The sequence below is a fragment of the Chaetura pelagica genome, unplaced genomic scaffold (genome assembly GCF_000747805.2).
Source record: "Chaetura pelagica isolate M959 unplaced genomic scaffold, ChaPel_1.0 scaffold29, whole genome shotgun sequence".
NCBI classification, from domain to species: Eukaryota; Metazoa; Chordata; class Aves; order Apodiformes; family Apodidae; genus Chaetura; species Chaetura pelagica.
The window spans coordinates 83,845-107,996 of NW_009970720.1; the positions used below are offsets into that span (position 1 = coordinate 83,845).

At 42.1% G+C, this 24,152-nt stretch overlaps 1 protein-coding gene across 1 annotated transcript in view; it reads right to left on the reverse strand.

The window, feature by feature from the left end:
- Nucleotides 1-24,152, reverse strand: part of CLYBL (citrate lyase beta like) — a 195,805-nt gene that overhangs the window by 53,353 nt on the left and 118,300 nt on the right. The window lies entirely within an intron of this gene.

A 24,152-nucleotide genomic window follows, 5' to 3' on the forward strand; every position in this document is an offset into this window, starting at 1 on the left:
GGAGGCTCCGCCCGCCACGCAGCGGCAGCCCCTCCGGCTGCCTGATGAAAGGGGCTGACAGGCTCTTAGGGGAGACCAGTCCAGCCCGCCTTGGCTGGGAGGATGATGGCCTTGGCACGGAGCATCACACCACAGGGGGGGACTTTTCCCCGGCTTTTATAAACTCCATCCTTGAGGCCCTGTGTTGCTGCCAACTTCTTCTGCCCAACGCAGGACTGTCTAGGACTCCCTCTGGGGCTCATCCGCTGGCTGGAGAGGCTGTTATTGAGAAACACAGGATACAGTCTCGCAGAGAGCTCTGAGCCTGGACCACCCTCGCTGAGCTTCCCACACCTGCTGGCTGGGAGACTGAGCATCGGGGCTGGGAACCATCGCAAGAATAGTAGCATTGATAGGAAGCAGAAGCACAAAACCATTATTTATCTTGTGCTAGGAGTTCTCGAGGGGGGGTATGGTGCAGAACCCTCTCTAGGTTAGAAATTGGCTCTATTCCCAGAGCATCCATCCATCAGGAAACCCTACTGACAGGCACCTCAGAAATACGGAAGGGATTAGCACTCTGAACGCCAGGATGTTGTCGCCAATGTCGTGCTCACGTTAGCAGTCGGGTCCCGAGCCCCCCACTCTCTCCCTTTGTGGGGGTGGCAGGAGGAAACGCTGCTAGCTTGTTGGTGCTGAGTGTAACCAGACAAATGTGGGACAGATTTTATTTCATAGCCCTCCGTGCAGCTTCAGGATTACAATGCAAACATGAATTTATAATCTGCAATGGAGAAAGGGTTGCATTTCTGTACCTTTGCTTTGCTTTGCAAACTCCTCTCCTGGGCGCAGGTGATGGCATCAGGGAACCATTCCTGGCCACAAAGGTTTAATTTCCACCGTGAGTACCTGCTGTGGTTTTGATCTGTCATTTGATTTCATAGCACACAGGACTGCCCTCTGCTATGAGCCAGTGGTATCTGAAGCTACTGGAGAAGCAAAGCAAGCAGTTAAGGATGGCTCAGGCCTGTCTATTAGGATAAAACCTACCATAGGTTTTGTTTTGTCTGTGTCTGGCTCTACCCTTCTGTTTCAATCCCATGAGTTATTAGGTTTGCCTGATGCAGGCAGAGCCCAAGCACCATGTTTTCCCTAAGAAGGTATCACACAAACAGATGCAAGCACTGTTCAGGCCCAAGACAATAATATTATCCCTGGACTATAAGCACAGGCCAGTGTCTGTGTCTGATCAACCACTGGCAACTCTGTTAAACCTATCAGAAAAGGGGCTGCCACTGAGTATTGTTGCTGTCAGAGAGTTAAAATCATCACCAATCAGGAATAAATCTGAACTGAGGGACAAGTGCTAGAACTCCATGCTGCATCACGAAACCTATTCAGAAGCCTATGCAAAATCCAACCCAATCCAAACAACAACAAAGAGCTTTTTGGGAGATCTTAGTATGACCCCGTAATTGACCTGCTGATTCACCATTCAGTTGGGCAAGAGATTCATGTGACACTAGTTTTTTCCAATCATGTGAGAATGGTACCAAATAAAATGGAGTCACTGGTGTGAAACATGAACTTATTCTCTCATATTTCATCTGTCAATTATTTTACATCAGCAGTCAAGGAAAACAGATGTAATGAACAGCTCATGATTCAAAATGATCACCCACTAAACCAAATTCCCTCACTGAACATGTTCAGGGGAAGATCAGCAATGGTTGGCTTTACACACAATGTGAATTGAGTTCACTGTCCTGTCTTCTACACTGGGTGACACCAGATCAGCTGTGGCCCATGCCTCTGAGGGTCTGGGCAGCTACCCACTCCCAAGCTGCACTCCCTCACTATTCATCAGTGCATCCAAAGGCAATTCTGATTAGAAGGGCAGTGTCTTAATGTCACTTACTCAATAATCTAGGCACCTACATCTGGTGTAGCAGTGTTCAAGAAAAACTATTTGTGCAGGACAATAAAATAGCTGGGACAGGAGGTAATAATTACGTCCATGGAAGATCACCATCCACAGCAAAAGTGAGGGAACATCAAACGTGAATGTTGCAGCTTCATTTAAAAAACAACTGATGTTCCTAAAAACAAACCATATTTAAGAGTAGGCGGACACCTCATATTTTTTCCATCTATTTTCTTCTTAGCTCTTTGCAGCCTTTGCCATCCTACCCACGCCTGACTTTAGGACTCCTTAAAGCCTTGGCTGACTGTATCTCAGTGTAAGAAATACCTTAGAAATTGCACAGATGAGATAATTATCACTGCAGACTGCTATTAAAAATGTGTTATTATGACTAATGGGGGAAGAGAAAAGGGTATTTTTTCTTTCTCGAAACATGGCACATGCCTCCCCAAAAGGTATTCCCACAACGAAATGCCAAGTTTTTACGTGCAGCCCTTTCTGTGATTCTGAGAAATGGAGGCTCTATGGCCAGTGGAGCACTGCTGAAGCAGGGGCAGTCACACCAGGGTGACATTTCCCATCTAATCGCACGAACACACCAACAAACCGCGGCACCTCGGTGGCCTGGTTCCTCGCTGATATTTTCAGTTGTTCAGCGGTCCCAGCCACAGCCACAGTGAATTTTGAATTAAACGCTGATGCTGACGCTCGCAGTCGAGCATATCGTGATGAAATTGGAGATGCAGGAAATATTTTTTGACAGAGTGCACGAGCAAAACAGCCAGAAGTGGAGCCAGTTTGGTGCGAATAGCTCGTGCAGAGAGAGAGACTGGGGAGATGTTGAAAATTGGACTCTCTGGTTTTGGCAGGAAGAGGCGAATTTTATTAGCAATCTATGCCGCAAACATAACTTTATGACTATTAACAGTTTTTAGTTGCCAAAAGAAAATCACCATTTCTAATTGCTTCTCATCTCTTACACTTCATAATGGGAGAATAAAAAAAAAAGGGGGAGAAAGGCAAGCAAACTTACATCTCCATGACATAAAATATCAGAGAAGCAGGGAATACAGTAGCATTACAGTTTAAGAAAATCTTTGCAAATCTCAACAATTTACAATCTTCTGCCCAAACTCAGTACCCGTAATTCCACAGCAGTTCTGCACATCTATATTAAAAATGTGCAGGAAATTTCTGCAAAGCATTGTATATTAAACAGGAATTGGTAAAAACAAGACTGGTTACTCTTACTAGAGATGTTCATAACCTAGTGTGCCAGGTCTGAAAAGTCTAAGGACACTTGATTTCCTTGAAGAAACATTGTGTTCTGGTTTTCCTTTGAAGTCAACAAAATGCAATTTTTAAATTAGTCCAATCTCTCCAAGAGACAGCAGGATTAGTTTCAATTTTTAAAGCACCAAACCCCACTTGTTTTACTGTATTTCTTCATATCCCAGAGGAAAATGCAGCTTTTCTGGCTCTGTGAGTACTACCGTGATCACTGACCAGAGGAAATTGCTACAGAACAATACTTTGAGTGTCTTTGACTTAGAGGTTTGGATGGGCTAAATGAGACTTTTAAAGTAGTGTGTCTAAACTCCATTGAAAACATTCTCAGCTTTTTAGAAGGTCCCCAAAGGTTCACTAAGACACAGCATGCAAAAATTAGTAGCTAGCTCCTTTGCAGAGAAAGGCTAGCAAGCTTGATGGGGAAATACCCTTCAGTCACAGCAGGGAGAGTGGCCCTTTGGGAAGGGCCCAGATGGACTTGGCTCTCATGGTCAGCTACAGTGCCCAGCCAGAAACACCCTGCTTGCTGCTAAAACCAAACCAGCTGTTCTCAAGCACAAGGTTAGATATCACTCAATTGCAAAACTGTCATTACCTAGTTCTGTGATCATGCTAGCTAAGAAGACCATACATGCAAGTTTTCCAATTGAATTAAAAAAGACATTGACTAGTTGCTCCATGAGGTGAATGGGGACATTTCCTACCCTGGCTTGCTAGAATGTGGCCAGCATGTGTACCAGTGTGCAGAGGATGTGGTCTTGAAAATTAAATACAAGTTATTCTCCTTAGGTGAGCTGTGGATGTTGGAGAAGATAACAGAGAGCTGAGCAGTGCCCAATCTGCAGTGGTTTGAAACTCTTGCTGCTGATACAGGCAAAGGAGCAACACTGTGTATGGGCACAAGGTAGGAGGGAAGGGCTTGACTACAAGCTCCCTGGAAAAGGGGTAATGGTTTTAAACTGAAAGAGGGTAGATTTAGGCTAGATATTGGGAAGAAATTCTTCACCATGAGGATAGTAAGGCACTGCAATAGGGTGCCCAGGGAGGTTGTGGATACCCCCTCCCTGGAGGTGTTTAAGGCCAGGTTGGATGAGGCTTTGTGCAGCCTGGTCTAGTGTGAGGTGTCCCTCTCATAGCAGGGAGGTTGGAACTAAATGATCTTTAAAGTCCCTTTCAATCCTAACAATTCTATGATTCTATGACTACAAGGTGCCAGTTAAAGCACACAGATGCACATGTCCAGGCTTTCTTGGTTGCCTCTGTGGCTAGGCACAGCCAAGCACACATGTGAGCAGAGGCTCCTGCTGAGAGCATCTGGGGCCCTGGAGGCTGTTGGCAGCATTGTTACATGGTGGGTCACGGTGCTTTCTTTCTCCTCCACAAAATACCCCCAAACTCGAAGGGAAATGCAGTTCAGGTGAAATAGATGGGTCTGACCCACTGTGATGGCTCAGAAAGGCCTCTGGGTAGTACCAAACCACAGGGGCGGATTCAACATTCCTCCAACCACCAACGCTCAGGTGTACCTCAACCAGAATCAGTGGAGACTGCAGAGAGGAGCAGGGCAGCAATGAAACCCAACCTTTCTCTCTTCCTTCTGCAAGACAGCAGAGCTACCCCTGCACGTGTGCCTGTGCCATTTTGAAGCCAGCCCTGGGGAGACGCAGCAACCATGACAGCCTTTGCATGATGTGCCCTGCCGGGTGCCTGCTGGGCCGCTGTGGCTCTGCACCCACCCCTACTGCTAGCCCCCTCACAGTGCAACAATTTACCCTTGAATAAATTAGCAATAATTGGAAATCCACTTCACTGGACCTTACGCAGCATGACTAATGTGACTCACTTTTTAGCCCTGTTCCTTTTTGTGTAACCACTCAGCAAAGAGGGTGCCTTAGAAAAGAGAAGAACCAGTAAACTTTATGCTGTGGAAAAAGAAATGACAGTCTCTGAAGAGTGATATAAAGGTTTAATAGGTGCTTTGGATGCACAAGAAGGAAGTGTTTTAAGAGTACTGTGGGGCACAATGCTTCTGCTGATGGCTTTTTTGCCTTTGTATCCTTGTCTTTGCCTTTTAGATGGTGCATGTTAATTTTGGTGGCACAGGGACAAGGCTCAGAAAAGTACATCGCTGCAACAAAGGGAATAGAAATCTGCAGAGCACAAATAATTTTGAAAAAACCCATCAGACTTGTGCTATTTACAAGAAATATTGCAGAGGTTAGGTGGGCTGAGAGTCATCTGAATCTCAGCCTTTGTCTTTGCCTAGATCTCTTATGAGAATGTGTTTAAGCCATTTAAACTCCTCCTTTGTGGAAAAAAAAATAATATGAAAGGCTATTCAGAATGATGTACACTTACAGTGAAATTACAGCATTAAAAGCTAAGATGCCAGAAGTGCAATTTTTAAAAAGTGAGAGTGTAAGGATTGCTAATTCTGGAGTGTCACACATATCAGTTTTCTTTCATGACTTTATTCAAGCTCATTACATCAAGCTAATTGCCAGGCCATTTAATTTTTTTTCCCCCAAAAATAAAAAGAGGAATATTCAGCATATAAATGCCTGTGTAAGCCCTGTAATGTAGCACAGCTACAATATTCAAACAATTTGGCAAACTCAGTGCACTCACAGTAACTCGCAGCCTGGTATATGAAGTAAATATGGTGAATTACAATATAGAATTTGTGACATAATCAGTGTGGGTTTCTTAATGCCGCATGCAAATGCCATGTTTAAATATTTATCTTTCAGTACCTGCCAACAGGTATTTTCCATTCTAGGGGGAGTATTTTTTTCTTGATTTATGCACATAATTCCTATAATGTGCAGCCCAGATATGCATGCAGAAGGAGAGAAAAGTACATCCCCGTAGCTACGATTTTTTCTGAGACATTAGGAAGACAAGTGTTTCACAATTTCTGTGCAGGATCTTTAAGCAGAAATTGTGGTGCATGAAACAATCCCAATTTCCAAGGAAAAAATTATAGCCTTTCATTCTCATAGCAGCATGTAACTAAGGTTTAGATGAGTGAACAGATGCATGCAAAAATCAGCCATGAGAATGGAAAACATTCATTTTCACAATCTGCTAAATCTGCTAGGTACGCATGAAACAGAGCCAAAGAGATCTCCAGCAGAACGCAATGTCACAGTCTTGGCACAATGGGAAACTTTCTCAGAGGCTGCTTGTGCCAGCACTGGCACTTATACTGTACAGCTGTGTTTAGAGATCACTGAAATATACTGGAATCCCAAAGAGTTAATAATACAACTGCTATTAAAATATAGTCTCTCCACTTCCCACTTTTCCAGGAAATGAGATGTGATTTTTTCCTTATTATTGCAGCTACAGCTTTACATGAAGTAACAATCTCAACAGAGAGATTTTTCTAGTGCCTTCCCCTCTGCAACAACCTAAGTCCCTTATCAAACCCTTTCAGTGAAAGCTGCACAGTGTTTCCTTCACAGCACTTACATGACCCAAACTTAGTGACCTCATGCAATGCTGAAAAAGATCCCAGGTTTTGTATGATTTTATATAAAACTGTTCTTCTAAACCAGAGTAAGAATGAGCATATAATTAGACTGGGTAGATTAGACCGAATTAAAGAATATAGTCAAATCTTCTCTTAAGTAGCAGTTTCTCAGAAATAAGGCTTCTGACTTTTCAAGGGTGAATTATATGTCTTATTCTGTTGAAATGTAGATCTTATCAATTTAACTTCACAGCTGGTGCCCGGCCTCCAAAAGCCTGACTCTCTAAAGCCCAAAGAAAGCAACTGGATTGAGCACCACCCTGTCTCAATTTAGCACATTGAAAACAAGGGCCGTGGGCAAAGAAGGATATACGGAAAAGCAGAAAGGGAGGAGACCGTTCCCTCAAGTGCCAGGCTTCATCTGACAGCTCCTTTGTGCTTGCTCTTGGTGTGGGAGGCTTGGGCCGTCCTGTTCCTAAAGAAGGCACCTTTAATCTCTTTCCCCCTAAATTTGATTCATGCTCAGAAGCTCTTGGTTTTAACAGCACCTGCAGGATGAAGACCTTTTTTCTGAAATGATACAAGTGGTTTTCTGCAGAGGTAACACTGTTTTCTGGTCTCCTGACCAGAGTCTTTCCCTTTGGAAATCTGGCAGCTTCACACATAAGGGTAATTTCATAGATTATCTTTTAGGATCTTGGATCAATTTTAATGGGAAAAAGCATTAAAGGAACTTGTCACATGGCCCCTGGAACCACATGGAGAGTCACGGATGTCTCCGTGCTCCAAGGCTGCTGCTCAAGCACTTGCATTTTTATTTCTTGGCAAAAAAAATGCATTTCTGTACTCACTCGATTTCCAGAACAGGGTGAAAACCAGATGCCCTTCTTTGCACCATGCAGCTTACTCACTGGGATGTCTACATGAAAGATACTGTGATGATGGGGTTTATTTCAAGGAGGTGGTTGATTGGTAGCCTACGGTGTTGCCCTTTTCATGCCACACTCTAGAAGGCAAAAAAAGAACTATGAAAGGAGGTGTGCTAGCGCCAAGGCACTCTATGAAGTGCACCTTCCCTCTGATCTATGACCTGGAATTGGTCCCCAGAGGCAGGGAGGTAGATGCTGCCAGAACGGCCCTTGGACTGCTTACAAAACTCTGCTGGAGTCCTGACATGAGGAGGAGGAAAATGAAAGGAGTAGTTTGGAAAAAAAATACTTTTGTTTAGGCCAGATCTGTGACCTGTGAAGCTGTCTCAAAAGGGGTACACAGCCTCTATCCTTCCTTCAGAGGCTCCATCAAAAGGAATGCCTGGAATCTGCAGCTCCGTGCAGCGTAATGTTTCACTGCATACTCTTTCCTCTTTGTTAAGCTCCAGTAGCATGCATTTGGTATCTTCTTCAATGATTTCTTTGGCCTTTACTGGGGTAGCTCTCTTTCTTCCTGTTTAAGGAATTTCCAGGGTAATTACTCAGCACCAGAACAGCCAATTTACTTGTCTAATTCAGATGCAACACCACCATCCACTTCTCTAGCTTGTTCTATAATTGGCAATGATGATTTTGAACAGTGTTTTGGGGAAAAAGTACCCTGCATTTAGGGAATCCCAGAAAAGTTGGCAAGTTTTTAATATCGCTGTCCTGGTTTGAGCCAGGATGAAGCCACTTTTACTGATTTTTTTCCTTCAGTCAAAAGGATGTGCCTTAGCTGGTTTTCATTCGGTGGTGAATGGGATGCAAAACAATGTTTTAAGGGTTTGGGGATGCTGTGTCATGGGTTCCAGAGATGCCTGACATAAGTGAAAAACACACAATTCCTCCTGTGTGACAGTTCACTGCAGCCACTTGGAAAAAAAAAAAAAAAAAAAAGGCCACAAAAAAGAATGAACTAGTTCAGTGCAGTTAGTGCAAAGCAAACCCTTGGCTGCGCGTGCTGTGAGGCTACCTTGCCATGCTTATAGGCTGCTACCACGAGGCTGACAAATGCTGGGGAACCTGCTTGCACGGTTCGGTGAGTCCAGAGGAGAGAATATGGTGAGCAAGCTCGGTAAGCCTTGAGAGGGAGAGTCAAAGAAACGTGTAAAATGTAAAGTGCCAAAAGGGAACCAGCAGAACATTACACTTGTATGAAATGGGAGTAATCTCATTACCAGAGGTGATAACCATTGCACCCCTGATGGAAATGCATAATTACTGAAAACAGCTAATCAACAGCAAGAGCAGCAGGGTAGCCAGAAGCTCCTCTCTATACCATCTACTGTGCTTAACCCAGTTGAGCTGCTCCTCCTCCACCTTCTACATAAGGGTGGGTGAAACATGCTGCACGTACAGACCCCTACATGTGGGTCAGCACAGCTAAGTGATACAGAGCTTTGCATTTTTAATCACAAATAAAACATAAGTCAGTTCTGTGAAGTTTCCTTCTTAATTATAGAGGATGCTCAAGCATGCCACAATTACAGCTGCTCATTTCATAGCTACACCTGTAGATAAAAAGGGTTTGAAATAACAGTTTAACACCTGTTTTAGCTCCTGCTGAAAACAGTGACAGCAAGTCTCTTACCATCAATCTCTGACTTTGAGAAACCTCACCTTTCATTTACTAACAATATATATAGCTATGGGCAATACGAAGTGGTAGTTCTCAGGCTAATGGTAAGATAAGTTGAATTGTTAATGGGATTTGGGGCCAGCTAAGGGAGAGCTCCAGATTCTGTGTGTGTGTGTCTTTTAATGAAAAGAAATCTGACTAACAGCAACTGCAGAGGGGCCATGAACTTCCATGCTTCAGAGGTCCAAGGGACACAAACTGAGGAGACCAGTGAATGTGGGCCAGCTATAGGATGTATTGAGTGTTTAAGGACAGGTATGGCCAATCTGTATTATGTGTGTTAAGATACATATTATACAGACATAATGTGTATATGCCTACTACTATACAGAGGGAAAAATTCAGGATTTGGAACAGGATTTGACCATCATGCAGTCCATGTTTGGGTGAACGCTGTGTTTACATGGTAGAGTCACTACTTTCTGACTGTCCTGAACCAAGTCACCAGTCACTCTGTCTATTTAAATGCAGTCAGAAAGTATATATGAAGTATATACATATACACAGATACACATATATGTAACTATATGGACACACATGCCTATTGACAACACCTGCTCTAACAGGCTGCTGGATTAAACAACCTCTAAGACATGGCTTTTTTTCTCATCCTAACTCTTGCAGTCTCTATTCAGGCACTTCCAAGAGAAGGAGGAACTGGCTTGAATTGTTTTTTATCAAACTGCAACAGATGAGGGAAGACTACAGAGGGAGGGAAAAAATAGCTGTCCGCAGTTCTAAGAAAAATACATCATTTTTCACTTACAACTAGAAAAGCAGTAAAAACTGTGTGAATTGTTTAGAGGTTTCTAAACAGAAAGAGCTGCTTATGGAGTTGGCTGGCAGTTAAAGAAAAAGCATAAATGAAAGTTTTCCTGGTAGAATAGTGGTACCTTCAATGGTACCAGTTTCATGCCTGTTGAGGATCTGATTTCTTGATTAGATTAGTAAAATAGGACTAGAACCACACAGGGACACGTGCATTGCATTATGATGTTTGAAAAAAAAGTAGAAAAAAAAAAGCCATAGGCTAAAATGTACAAGTTCTCCCTTGAGCACAGATAGAAATCCAGATCTCTCTTCTCTTAGGTTCATGCCCTAATCACTGAGCTTGAAAGTCAGCTTCAGGCCCAGATTCACTCTCTGGCCCAGTTAAAGCAATCTGGAGGACAATGCTTCCACAGAAGTTCCTGCATACAGATCAGAGTTTTATTTAGCAAGCAGGATGCTGTCATCAGTCCAGCTAAGGACAAATAGACCTCTGCTTCCTGCTTCCTGGACAAATTTTCTAACCACTACAAAAATCATGCAATCACACAATCTAATTCAGGTTGGAAGGGACCTCAGGAGACCACCTTTTCTATCCACCTACTCAAAGCAGGACTATTTATCTACACCAGGCTGCTCACAGCTTCCTCCAGCCAAGGCTTGAATAACTCCATGGAAGGAGGATGCACCATTGCTCTGGACAACCTCTTCCAGTGTTTGATTATCTACGTGGGAAAGACTACAGCCAGCTTCTTCCCTCATATAATCTGTGGTCATTTCTCTTGCCCTGTCACTGAGCTCCTCTGAAAAGAGCCTGCTCCTGATGTCTATAGAGCTCCTTTCAGGAAGGAAAGCCTCCATTAAGGCCCAACTCAGCTGTCTCTTCTCCAGGATGAACAAACCCTGCTCCTTAGCCTCTCCTCCTGCACCAGGATCACCTTGGTGGCCCTTCCTGATTTCCCTCCCATTGCTCAATTTCTCTGGGTTCCACAGCTGGGCAGAGGCATCCCACAAGAAGACTCTCAAAAGCTAATTGGAGGCAATGGACCTCTTTCCTGGACCTGCTGGATGCACCTGTGCCAGCAGAGCCCTGGAGGTGACTGACCACCTTTGCTGCAAAGGCTTCAAGCTGCAACAGGGGAGGTTTAGACTGGACATTAGGAAAAAAATTTTCACAGAAAGAGTGGTTAGACACTGGAATAGGCTGCCCAGGGATGTGGTGGAGTCACCATCCCTGGATGCGTTTAAGGGTTGTTTGGATGTGGTGTTGGTGGATATGGTTTAGGGGAGAACTTTGTACAGTAGGGATGATGGTTGGACTTGGTGATCCCAAGGGTCTTTTCCAACCTGAATAGTTCTATGATTCTATGATTATTTCTTCTTTCCTACCTTAGCCATTTTTAGGTAAAAAGACCACAGCTTCTGAGCTTTGCATGTGTCTCCTGTCAGAGTTTGCTAGGCAAGTTTTGATCCCATCTGCTCAAGGGCTTTAGACAGAACATTTCTTTCTGACAGCCTTGGCATGAAAGGGACAACAAGCTGCCAGAAGAGGACATAAGCATTTCTGAGTATGCACAAAAGCTGACTTTCAAGCACTTAGGAGCACATGCAGGTATTAGCAGTGTGGCTGGGAATCACACTCTTGGATGCAGGTGTCTAAAGTTAACTCATGGCAACTAAAATTTTAGGGATCAGAAAGTATAATACTGCTCCAGTGCTGAGGACACTTCAAAATACCTGACACTGTGAAGCTATGCAATGCAGTAAGAATAAAGTCTCTTGTTCATTAAGTCTACTGATTCTATGGGGTAAAGAAGAGGACAAACCAGGTTGCAATCATGATATCATGATAACCACAGACAACAAAATGAGGGCAGAAAATGGGTAAGACTCTGTGGGTTGGAGATGGGAGGAGGACATCTCTGCCTGACCAATCTGATGGCCTTTTATGACAAAATGAGTGGCTCTGTGGACAAAGAGAGATCAGCAGATGTAATACACCCTGACTTTAGAGGGCATGGCATTTTCATCAGGAAGATGAGAAAATATGGGCTAGAAGAATGGAATATTAGATGGTTTGAAACCTGGCTGGACAGATGAGACTGAAGTACAACAATCCATTGCTCAGTGACTAGTTGGCAGCTGGTGACAAATGGAGAACCCCAGTCTTTGATACTGCGGCCAATTTTATCTACCATCTTCTGTGTGAACCTCAGTGATGGCAGAATGAGCCCTGAGGAAATTTTCCGGTGACATCAAACTAGAGGGACACGACCAGTATAATTTCAGTCCAGAGGAACCATAAGAAACTTGAAGGAGGATGAAAGAGGCAAAATTTCAATATTTTCAATAACAACTTGGGTAGTGCAAGAGAGGTTAGATTCCAGTACCTTCAGAGATGTATGATTTGGAGGGAGATGCAAAGACATCCTCAGACTGCATAGAGAAAAAAATAAATTAAAAAGGTATAACAATACCACATATGAGATAGAGACATATAGGCATAAACAAAGCTGAAAATGCATTAAGAGTATTAGTTACAGCGAATGAGTGCCACCAAAGCAGTGTATTACAAAAAAGAATAAGCCAAGTCTGAAAATATATTATGAGGAATATAATATATCATAAAATAGGAAGTAATTGCACTGGTTTATATTGCATTTAGAAGAGCTCAGTTGAAAAATCCAGTTTTGGGGACCAGAAATGAAAAAAAGGGAGAATCCACAAGCTTACTGATAGATGTTCAGGCACCTCCTGTTAGAAAAAGCTGAAGGATATGCAGTGACTTTCACTAAAAAGAAAATCTTTAGAAGGCATTGATAAGAATTCAATACACAAAGACTGTTTTATAGGACAGGGTTACAGGCTTTTGATTTTCTTTCTGTAAGTGGTCATGGACAAAAAAATCCATCTCATTTCCTGAAAATATCATTGAAGTTTAATTATTAGAAAAGCCTGAGTAGACATTAGAGGGACCAGAGACATCTGTGGACATTGTTTACAGCTGGTTACAGAAATATCCATTGAGAGTGCCTGGGAAAGGCTTAATCTTGCTTCAGTGGCCTGAACTAGATGACAACTGCTCGTCCAGTTCAATACTCTTGGTATTCCAGAAAACCCTCCAACAAACGGTCCCAAATAGAGGTCCCACTTTCCCCTGCTAGGTACATTTACCAGTAGAACAAAAGAAGACACAATCCAGTAAATGCTCTGCTTTGGTCAAGGAATTAGGCTTGCCACAACAGATCTATGACACATACTAAGGAACAAAAATTCAGGATGGGCCATCTCATCTAAACTGTGCTTATACCTAGAAAGGTTGGACCAGATGATCTTTGAGGTCCCTTCCAACCTGGCATTCTATGATTTTATGATTCTACTAAGCACTTGCAGAGTTCTGGGTGTGAAAAAGTTAGCAGCTGACAAGTCAGGAGCTTCCCACGTGTAACTCATCTATTTAAAAGGCAGCACAAGTCCTTGTTTCTTGAACAGTGAGAATCACAAAAAGGCCTATAGGCAGCCAGCCCTGTGAGAAACCCCAGACAAGATCCCTCTGAGCTGAGAAGCTGCTGCTTTGTGACATTGTCCCTCAGCAGGGCCTTGTTTCCTTCACTAGTATTTCCTCATATCCTGTCCTTCACTTACCAACTCCTGGACCACTCCAGAAAGGAGCCTCCTTATCTCCAGTTCCAGCTGCAGTGTGCAACACAGAGGTCCCCTCTGCAGTGACCCACAGAGGTCCCCTCTGCCACTACCTGGTCTCCAGTGCTCAGAGGTACATGTTAAATATGCACAATATACATTATTATTATTATTATTATTATTAATTTATTTTTTCCCCAGTCAGGATGGCAGAAGGCTGCTCGTCAAGACCATGTAGCCTGAGAAGGTGAGCCTTGTGCATCTGCTCTCCCTAAACAGCACAGATAAAGCTCAGAGCTTCAATGACCAAAGAAAGGGGAGGTCTATGAGACCCCTTTGATCCACTGATGGTGCTTATGGCAAAGTGTTGTTGCTCTTCCTGCAGGAAACATTATTCCCAGGGAGGGCATGCACCACCCAGCACTTTGCTGTGTAGCACCAAATACACCTCTATGAAGAGATGGACGTAAGAAGAGGTGATGTCTGCTGACCAGGGATTGGGGCCACCCTCACAGGCTGAGGGCCAGTTGCTCTTTCTGCTAGTTTCTGTTAAGTCACATCAAGCACTACTCAGAGCTTGCTCAGTGTGTGAATTCCTCCCAGCTACAAAACTGAGCATGTCCATGCAGGGCTACTTATAGCAGCCTCAAGCAGAGAAACACACAATTCAGCATCATATTTCTGGGCATTTATTTTTCTTCTCAGTACTTCCATGGTATGTCGTCCATGATAAGCAAATCTGACAACATGAAACCAAATTCTGAGACCAGGTGCCCTGCCTGCCAATGCTCAGGTGCTGCTGCTGCTGTTTTCCACATGCTTTCCATGGCCCTTAACAAGATTCTGCAAAGCATCTACTCTAGAAAAACACCTACTCAGATGCAAGAGCATCAGGTGGCAGAGTCAAGCATTCCTCAACCCTCCCTCTCATTCAGTGAACTCTTCCACAGTCAACCAGCAGCTGGTCATCTGGAAGATGAGAGGTGCTCTGCTCAGAAACTACATCACTCCCTCCTTCATTATTTCAACACTGAAGCTGTGAACGAGGGCTTAGATTATAAACACAGAAATTTTAAAATGATGCACAGGAGATGTATACTTCACAATTTCAAGGAATAAATGGTTTGCTCTGCAACTGTGATAGGGAGAAAGATTTTCTAATATAAATATGACATGGCATATACCCTTATAGCTATTTGGTCTATTAATGCCTAGAACAAGACATTGCAAGACAAGCAAGTTCAGTGACCCACACATCTTCTGTACCATTGCCCACAGCAGTTGTCCCATAATTGTCCTTCAAGGTGTGTAAGAAGAACTTCATCAGGATCTTTGTGGAACAGCTTTACAGGCCTATTCAGTAAAGGGATGAATGTTTCTTATGCTGTGCTGCCAATCTTTGGCTTCTATAGCATCGAGCTGTAATGCAAGGACCTCAGCCCACAGGACAGGAGAAGGCCTTTTTGACTATCCCATGCTCATGATGAATAACTGTGATTTGGCCACAAGGCACATATAAAACGAGGTGTGGGCTAAGATATGAATTAACAACTGTGGAGCCTTTTCCTACTCAGTGTGTTTCTTTTGTATTTGAAGCAGAACACAGCCACTCCCAGATTTCATTTCTCATGCATATTTCACTCCATTTTTCCTTCCTGCAGTATTTGTGCCATTTACCTTGTCCTATATTCACTTTCCTTTTTTTTGCTACTTTTGGGAAAAGCATCTAATATCCCTGTAGCATTAGTTTTTCTTTGTTAACGTCAAAAAAAATGTTAATCCGTGAAGACTTGCTTCCTAGATAATGTTAATTCAGCTGCCAGTTTTATAATAGGATTATGCTTTCTAGGATTTAAAAATCCCACTTGTTAGCTACAAAACAGACTTCTACTAACAGCTATAAAATCTAATTTAATCCCTATTGGCATTAACTAAATAGCTGAGGTATAATTTCTGCCTAGCTACACTTAACACCCTGCTATTGCCATAAATATATAAAATTCCTTTTGAAGTTATAAAAGAAACTGTTCAGTAGGATAAACAGGGTCTCATGAGTCCAATCATATGCTATCTCCAAGGCATAACAAATGTTGTTTACATATTGTAAGGATTTTGTGGACAGTTTATTTAAATAGAATCACCCCTGTTTACATGTATTAATTTGCACTTTTTCTCAAGAAAATGCAAACTAAATTATGATCTATAATTATTCTACTTAAAAATAATTGGTTAATGAGTGGAAGATTTGGTCTGTGTGGAATAAAATTTTAAAATGTAACCAAATAACCTGACTAAGCTGGAAGGAAATACCAATTTGTTCAACATATCCCCTTTTAAAGCACAATTTCACTGTGAAACCTTGGAAGATGAAGTTATCTTAAGCCTGGCATAGAAAAAGCTATTTTGAGGCAATCTAGCAAAAGAGTGTAACAAGTAAGGAGGAAAGAATGAGCAAGGCATGGTTTATAATCATCCTAAAATGAACAGCCAGAATCTTTATGACCATTTGCTCCCAAATGAAGAACAACACAAGGATTTATGGTCTTCTGGAGCTCAGTGATCAGAAATGAAGAAAAATATTTACAATTCTTTTCTTCCAGCCTTAAAAGAGGTAATAACTGGCAAGTACATTGTTCTGGAGAGAGTAGCCCTAATGCTCTGCAGTGGAAGAACAGCAAAAAGAGCTATTACAATGATACACAGTAGACTGCACTAGGTTATGCAGCCATTCAGGAGTTGAAACAGAAATCTCAGAGCAACCAAGCTCCTTTAAAGGTAGAAACCGTAGTCAAACTCAGAGAACACTAGGATTTTATTTATCCTTTCAGAAAATATGTGGAGTGCTGCTCAGGCTCCACAGTCAGCTTTTCACTTTCCTTATTGATAAATAAGAAGACAGATCATAATCTCCCTTGTGATATTTGTAGCCAAAGGAAAGATGGGCAACCTCTGCAGAGCAGCTTCCAATGGCATTCAACACAGTAATATGCAGGATTTGCAGGTGTGTGCATTTGTCTTTGGGGATGGATACATAATATACTTTATCCAATGCACTTAGATGTGCTAACAACTGTGCACACTCCATACATACATTAAAAAGCACTGCCAAAACAGCAACTTTCAAATGCAAGTAGGTGCTTTGACTTACCCAAAATGAAGAAAAGAAACATGGCACCATTTTTGCTTCTTTGCAACAGAATATATTTGTTGGAAGCCCAAACTCTGGGCATGTCAATATGCGACCTGGGAACACATTAAGACCTTTTGTGCCTCTGCTGCATACTATGTAGCCAGCAGAGACAGGCAGGTTTTGATGTGAGTAAGCAAATGCGCTTCCTAATGATCTGTCTGCTCTTATTATGGCTTTTACTACAGTGACTAGAAAAAGTTTCAGTAAGCCAGAGATGTGTTTTTGTAGCTATTTTGGGTACCTGCCTGTTCCACTGGAGTGTATTATTTTGGTTATAAAGCACTGTTAACATAACAGTCTTCACAATTCAGAGAAGAAGGTAATTTACATAATACGTAAAAACGAGGGCTTTAGGCAATTGTAATTTGTGTGTTTTGTCTTCTGTTGACCAGAGTCAAATTAGTCCACTCTAAATGGTGGAAATAAAAGGCTGGTTTTAGATGGTTCTATGCTTATTTTGGGAATGGTGTATCCTACAACTAGCACGTCACACATGCCTTCAATTCCATATATAGTGGTGTATAGGAGGAAGAAGCTCAAACTCCTGAAGGGTTTAATCCTCATTTAGGTACAAATATCCTTATTTCATTGTGAAATGTTATCTGAAGAAGGACTGCAGTATCTGCAGCATCATGAATACTGTGGGATCCTGCTAAATAGATACAGTGGAAGAAGATGAGGTTTCCAGATAGGTACTCAGTGCTAGGATCTCTGTTCTCCAGAAGAATAACAGATGAAGCAAAGTACAAAGGTTTCATATCATGCTTTCAGCTGGCACCTGCTGAAGTTCCCAAACCTTACTATGACCACACACCTCTCCACTCTCATCTGCAACTTTCATATATACATCTATGTTGTTTCACAGTCTGACATGACAAAATCAATTTTCTTACCCAGTATCCAGCCATACTTCCTTGTTTTGCTACATAATAACACTACTAGCCTCCAGGCAAACAGGTAATATTTAAATAGTTTGGTAAAATAAAGCACAGATTTTGCCCATAATCTTCTGGGTACCTCTAAGATTCCCCCCAGTTCTCACCACCCTGTAACAGGTCCAGCTTTGAGGGCATCAATGCACTTGGAAAAGTGTCATGCATTTCCACCTGTGCAGGAAGAGTTTACATACTATGAATTCCAAGTCCATGCAAACATTAACTGAATGTTTTAAAGTATTTTCCCAGGTCTATTAATGTATTTCTGCCTGAAATCCCTGTTAATGCTGAGCCAAGACATTTTACCCTAACTTTCTAGACACCATTCTGTCATTAGTAATAGTTTTATCAGAACATGTCCAAGTCAAACTTAATTGGATACATCTGAATCAGTGGAAAAGAAATAACTGGCAATTCAAAGGCTCTGCTCGAAGAGACACAAGCATTACTGAGCCCATTAAGAGGAAAATTGCTGAATATTGCAATCATCCTTGTGAATCCTCAAATCGTTATGTTAGGAAGATGATTGGCTTGTAGAGTAAAACAATAAGAACAAAAACTTTTATTGTCACAGTTACTACTCAGGAGTGGCAGTTCTTCCAGGACCATGGTGGGATTAATAAGGAAATGAAAACACTTTACAACTTTCATAAAAATGTATATTCATCAGAACTCTTCAAGGATCAAAAAGGCCTTGCAGAGTTTCACTGTACAATTCAGCTTCCCTGCAATAAACCAGAGAGACTTCTGGACTCCCCAATTCCTACAGAAGAAATTTCCCATGCTACTGAGACTTTTAATAATAGCAAGCCACTGGGGAAAGCAGCATTCCCATTTTAATTTTGTGCATCTTTTGAAGAGAAGTCACCCTACTATGCGCCTGTGTACATTTAATCATTCTCTACACACTTTATCAGCAAGTCTTCTCCCTGTAGGAGGAATACAATTAGGTACCGTACTAATTTATTATAAATAAAGCAAAGACCTGGCAAAATAACCTAGTTATCAATGTTTCATGCAACTGTGCCTATGAAGTACTAGCTAACATTCTCACTATGAGCCTAGAGAAAACCTGAGGCATTGATAAATCCTAACTAACTTGGCTTTATTAAAAAAAAAAATAAAACACCATCATCACATAATTGAGGAAAACTGTTGATTTTATTTGAAGTTGCTAGAGATTTATGGAAGGCAATTGCACCTTTTTTCCACTGATATGGGGAAAGCCTTTAATAAGATCAATAAGGAAATACATTTCAATAAGGAAAGCCTAGGATTTTTTCGTACACCCTCCTGACCCATTTTATGAATTTTTCTCAACCCCCAAATTTAGTTGTAGTGTTATTTTATATGCAAGAGCCTCTTCTCATCAGAGATAAGGAATAAAAAAAGAAAAGGTCAGAAGGCCTCAGATTAGGGGAAAAATGGTAGGCAAGGATGCTCTTTTGCTGGCCTGCTGTTCTGACCCCAGGATCAGATCACTAGAGAGATGGAGGAGGCATTCTCATGGGAAGACATCTTCATAAAATCAGCATGTGTGTGGATGATCTGCACTTCACTGTAATGAACCCAGAGTCATCTCTTATTTACATGTTATTCATAATAAACAGTTTGAAAAGTGGTCAGGCTTTAATCCTATTTTTAAAAATACACAATTCAGAAGAATTATTTGAATATATCTATACATTTTTTAAAAATATTTTTTTTCTTCAGTGCTACAGCACAGCAATGATCTTTTAAATGACTACTAGATATTAGGTAGGAACAAATTTATGCCGTGACCCCAAGAGGCCATGCTGTAGATAAGTAAAATGGGTCCTTCCCTATCTACTCTCTTAGCCAAACCAAACCTCCCCTTGCTCCTGAGGGGAGCAGGGAGTGCAGAAGAGGCTCAGGAAGTACTGTTCCCCCTCTTGAGGAAGGGATGTGAGGAAGGGACAGAGCTGAGCCTTCCTCTTCCCCAGTTTGTCTTGCTCAAGTGCTGGAGGAGACAGTAACTTCATTTCTAGAAGACATGAAGCAATACAATCATGATCAAGAGCAAAAAGAGCATAGCATCCTTAACCCTAATCAGTCATACATAATACTACAGTGCAGCCATGAATATCAATAACTTTTATTGGATTAATGAGATCTATTTAGTTCCAGAGGAACAAGAATAACATTTCCTGTTTTCAAGTGTTTCATGTCAGGGGAGCACCCAAACATTTCCCAGCACATATGTACAGTCCAAGAGGCTGCTTTTGCATCTCTGATATAAAAAAATGTAAGGAGGGGAAACATGGGGTTTTGTTTTGATTCTTAATTATAACACTGGCATTTTCCACAGAAAGAAAAAGCTGAATTCTAGCCCCTTCAAAATTTGTCTGAGACAATTTTCACAGGTCATCTTTGGCAGAAGCAATTGTGCCCTGCCTGGCCTGATGGCACACTAAAGAGAGCTACAGCATAAGACACCATATATCCCAGTTATTCAAAACCGTCCTAAGCACCTCAAAGAAGATAAAGCCACTGATAGCACTGGTTTGGCAGCATCAAAATGCTCTGAAACTCTTGTCAAGGACTTAGAAAGAGTCTAAACACTAGACTATCAGCTGCAACTGGTCTCTTGCAAGGTTGAACTAGCAGCTGACATCTCCTGGATGCTCTGAAAAACAGCAGCACTGTAGACAGGATCCTGTTGAAAAAAACGCTGTTGTAGAAAACTCTCTTGTAAGGGTGGTAGCCTTACAAGATCCATGGGAACAAACAACGAAATCTCGGCCCACTCTGCCCTTGGAAAATGAAAGCACTGGCATAGAAATCTTCCTTTCTCCAGCAGGAGGAGGAAACTTTTCCTCTAACAATAGGTTAACCTGGGCATGGAAGCACAGCAAATAATACAGCTCTACAGAGAAAGCTACACTAGGGAGTGCTGGCTTGGTTGAGAGCTCCTCAGAAATCTGCAGGTATCTCAGCTCCTATGCAGAGACTTGTCAATAGCATGACATGCAATTCAGCTTACTGGCTTATACGTCTTGGTGAAGCACATTGATGTAGTCATCTTTTTCCTCTTCTTTACAATTAAAAAGAAAGAATATTTAGGCCTTCTCCTGTGAAGAACTAATAGGCTGTTTTTGTACTACCAAAACCAATGTATCAACACTGCAATCTGTATTATTTCTAATTTTATAGTTTTAGAATTTCCATTTGAACTGTTCACTTAAAAATACCACCAATCAAGCTATTCTGAGTAATTTCTTTAAAATGTATAGAAATACTGGAGAAATTTTACATGCAGATCAGTGGGGAAGAGCTCCTATCTTTAACTGTGAATAGTAGCTCTGGGAAAATAATTTTGCTTTAGTAGTATTCAATTCTCGACCCAACCAAAACCTGAATTTCTGTTGTAGAAATTCCCAGTGTCATGCAGTCAGACATATGGAGAGGCAGTTGACAGGCCAAACCATGTAACATTATGCCTTTGAACGTCTAAAAACATTGTGTGGAGGCCCAACCAGGATTTGAGATCAGCATGATTAGTAAGATATGTTCAGCAAGACCAAAGCTAATTTTGTAGAAGCAGGCTGAACCTTTCAGCAACACCGGGATATCTTTCTATCATCTTCCCTTCTGAATTTTTGAAGACCTCCTACAGTCCCCAAAGGGGTTGCGAAAGCCCCATGTGCCTACTCACATCAGGATCAGCCCTCACCTTACTTGCAGGCTTAGTATTCAGCACACTATAACTTTGCTTTTTAATAATATCTTTCCACTGGTTCCCCTGAAAAAATTCTTTGAGAAATTTTCTCCTTGTGAACTTCTTGCTGCAAGGTTTTGTTTTGTTGGTTTTTTGATATTTTTTCTTTTTTTTCTGATTTAGTCAAAATATCAAATAGGAAAAAAAACATTGAAAAGAAGGAGAAGTGAACAGATGATACATGAAATCATGGTCAGTGCTGTAGCTCTTGAAAGTAAGAAATACAGGCACCAAAATGGTATCTGTACCATTGTACCTGTACCAGAATGGTACAGATTAGGGTAGAGGTATGCGTATGGCATCCCTCTTCTGGTGCTCTCTGTGAGCCATTACAAAACATAATCATGGGGGAAAAGCACATGGGAGGGTATTTTCCAAAATTTATTTGAGAGAAAATATTGTATAGAAAATAGTTAAAGATTTTTAATTTATAGCCCCAGCTTCAAAAACAGCTACTGCAATCAGATGCAGTTTTGCAGATGTTACTAGCTTAAGTTACAGGAAGCTCATCTTTCTTGTTTCTCTCTAAATGAGCAACAAAATGGAGCTGCCAACATTCCAGATTATTGATCTCTCCAAACCTAACTTAATCGCAACACAAAGCACATAGCACCTTGTTCAAATAGACTGGTTAAGATGTGGTTGAAATGTGCAGCTTGGATTTGATGCAAGTGGAGGCCTTCTGTAGATAGTTCCGTTTGCCCTGAGGCACTGTGAACCTTCAACCAGGTCCTTATTTTCCCTAAACCCTATGTATCTGCAGTGGTTTAAAACTTCCATACGTAATATTTTTAATGGCATGAAACACAGCAATATATATTCAAATTCATCAGTACTATTTGTTTTAAGAATAATGACTAAAGGACAGACTCAGTGTTGCCATGTTTCCTGGTGGGTTGGTTTTTTTCAGTTTGAGATGACTCATTTGCAATGGGTCACTGAATACTGTACTTCAGTGCATGTTCTTGACATGCCTTTCACTCAAACTCTCCAAACACGTCATAAACATTAATTAATTAAGCTCCAAGAGCAATAATAATTTCAGCTTCACATGCATAGAACCTAAGTCTTCCTGAGTATCAGTGGCAGATTTAAAAATGAAATTCAATCTTCCAATTACTTTGAATTACACTTTGATTACAGGTTGCTACCTGCTTCATCCAGCTTGAATAACTCCATGGAGGGAGGATGCACCATTGCTCTGGACAACCTCTTCCAGCATTTGATCATCTACGTGGGAAAGACTACAGCCAGCTTCTCCCCTCATGTAATCTGTGGTCATTGCTCTTGCCCTGTCACTGAGCTCCTCTGAGAAGAGCCTGCCCCTGCTGTCTATCCAGCTCCTCTTAGGAAGCAAAGCCTCCATCCAGCGTTTGATCATCTACGTGGGAAAGACTACAGCCAGCTTCTCCCCTCATGTAATCTGTGGTCATTGCTCTTGCCCTGTCACTGAGCTCCTCTGAGAAGAGCCTGCCCCTGCTGTCTATCCAGCTCCTCTTAGGAAGCAAAGCCTCCATTAAGGCCCAACTCAGCTGTTTCTTCTCCAGGATGAAAAAACCAGCTCCTCAGCCTCTCCCTCTGCACCAGGACCACCTTGGTGGCCCTTCCGGAGCTCTCTCCAGTTGCTCAATCTCTCTCTTGTCCTGGATTCCACAGCTGGGCAGAGGCACCCCACAAGGAGAGTCTCAAAAGTAAAGTGGAAGGCAGGGACTCCTTTCCTGGAAGCACAGCCCTGGAGGTGGTTGACCACCTTTGCTGCAAGGGCACACTGATGACCCCATTCAGCTTGCTCTAAATCAGCACCCAGGGCGTTTTTGGCAGAGACACCCCCAGGGAGTCACACCCCCAGCCTGTACTGGGGCATGGGGTTATCCCAGCCCAGTGCATGGAGTTCATGTTTATTACATTTCTGTCATTTTGATCCTCCAACTATAAAGCCCCATCAGAAGAGAAGCTGTGCCCTCCAACTGTACCCTGGTTTTCTTTTATCATGAACTTAGTGAGACTGGACTCTGTCCTATCAACCAGGCTGTTACTGCAGAAGTTAAATGGTATTGGCCCCAGCATGGATCACCCATTTCCTGCAAAATGGCCATCACCCCATAGTCTACCAATCCAGTCAATTTTTTCTTAGGCTGATGACCAGGATATGACAGGAGACCATGTTAAAAGCCTTGCTAAAGTCAAGGCAGACAACATCTATTCAGCTCTCATAGTAAAAGACAGCAATTTATTCAGAGAAGGCAGTCAGGTTTGCCTGACACAATTTGGCCCTGATCAGTACATTCTGGCTGGGCCCTTGGCTAGATCCTAAAATACCTTCCATGAGGACCAGCTCCATCACTTTTCTGGAGACTAAATTGAGGTTGATGGACCCATATTTCTTCACTCTTACCATTTCTGATGATGGCTGTAACATTTGCCTTACTTCAGGTATCAGGAATCCAGCCCTCATGACCTTTCAGTGATGATAGTCAGCAGCTTCACGATTACACTAGCCAGATCCCTCAGCAGCCTTCAGTATGCCCTGTCTGGTCCCACGAACAAGCATATTTAAATAGACCCTAACTCTATCCTTCCCTGCAGTGGCTCTTACCTCC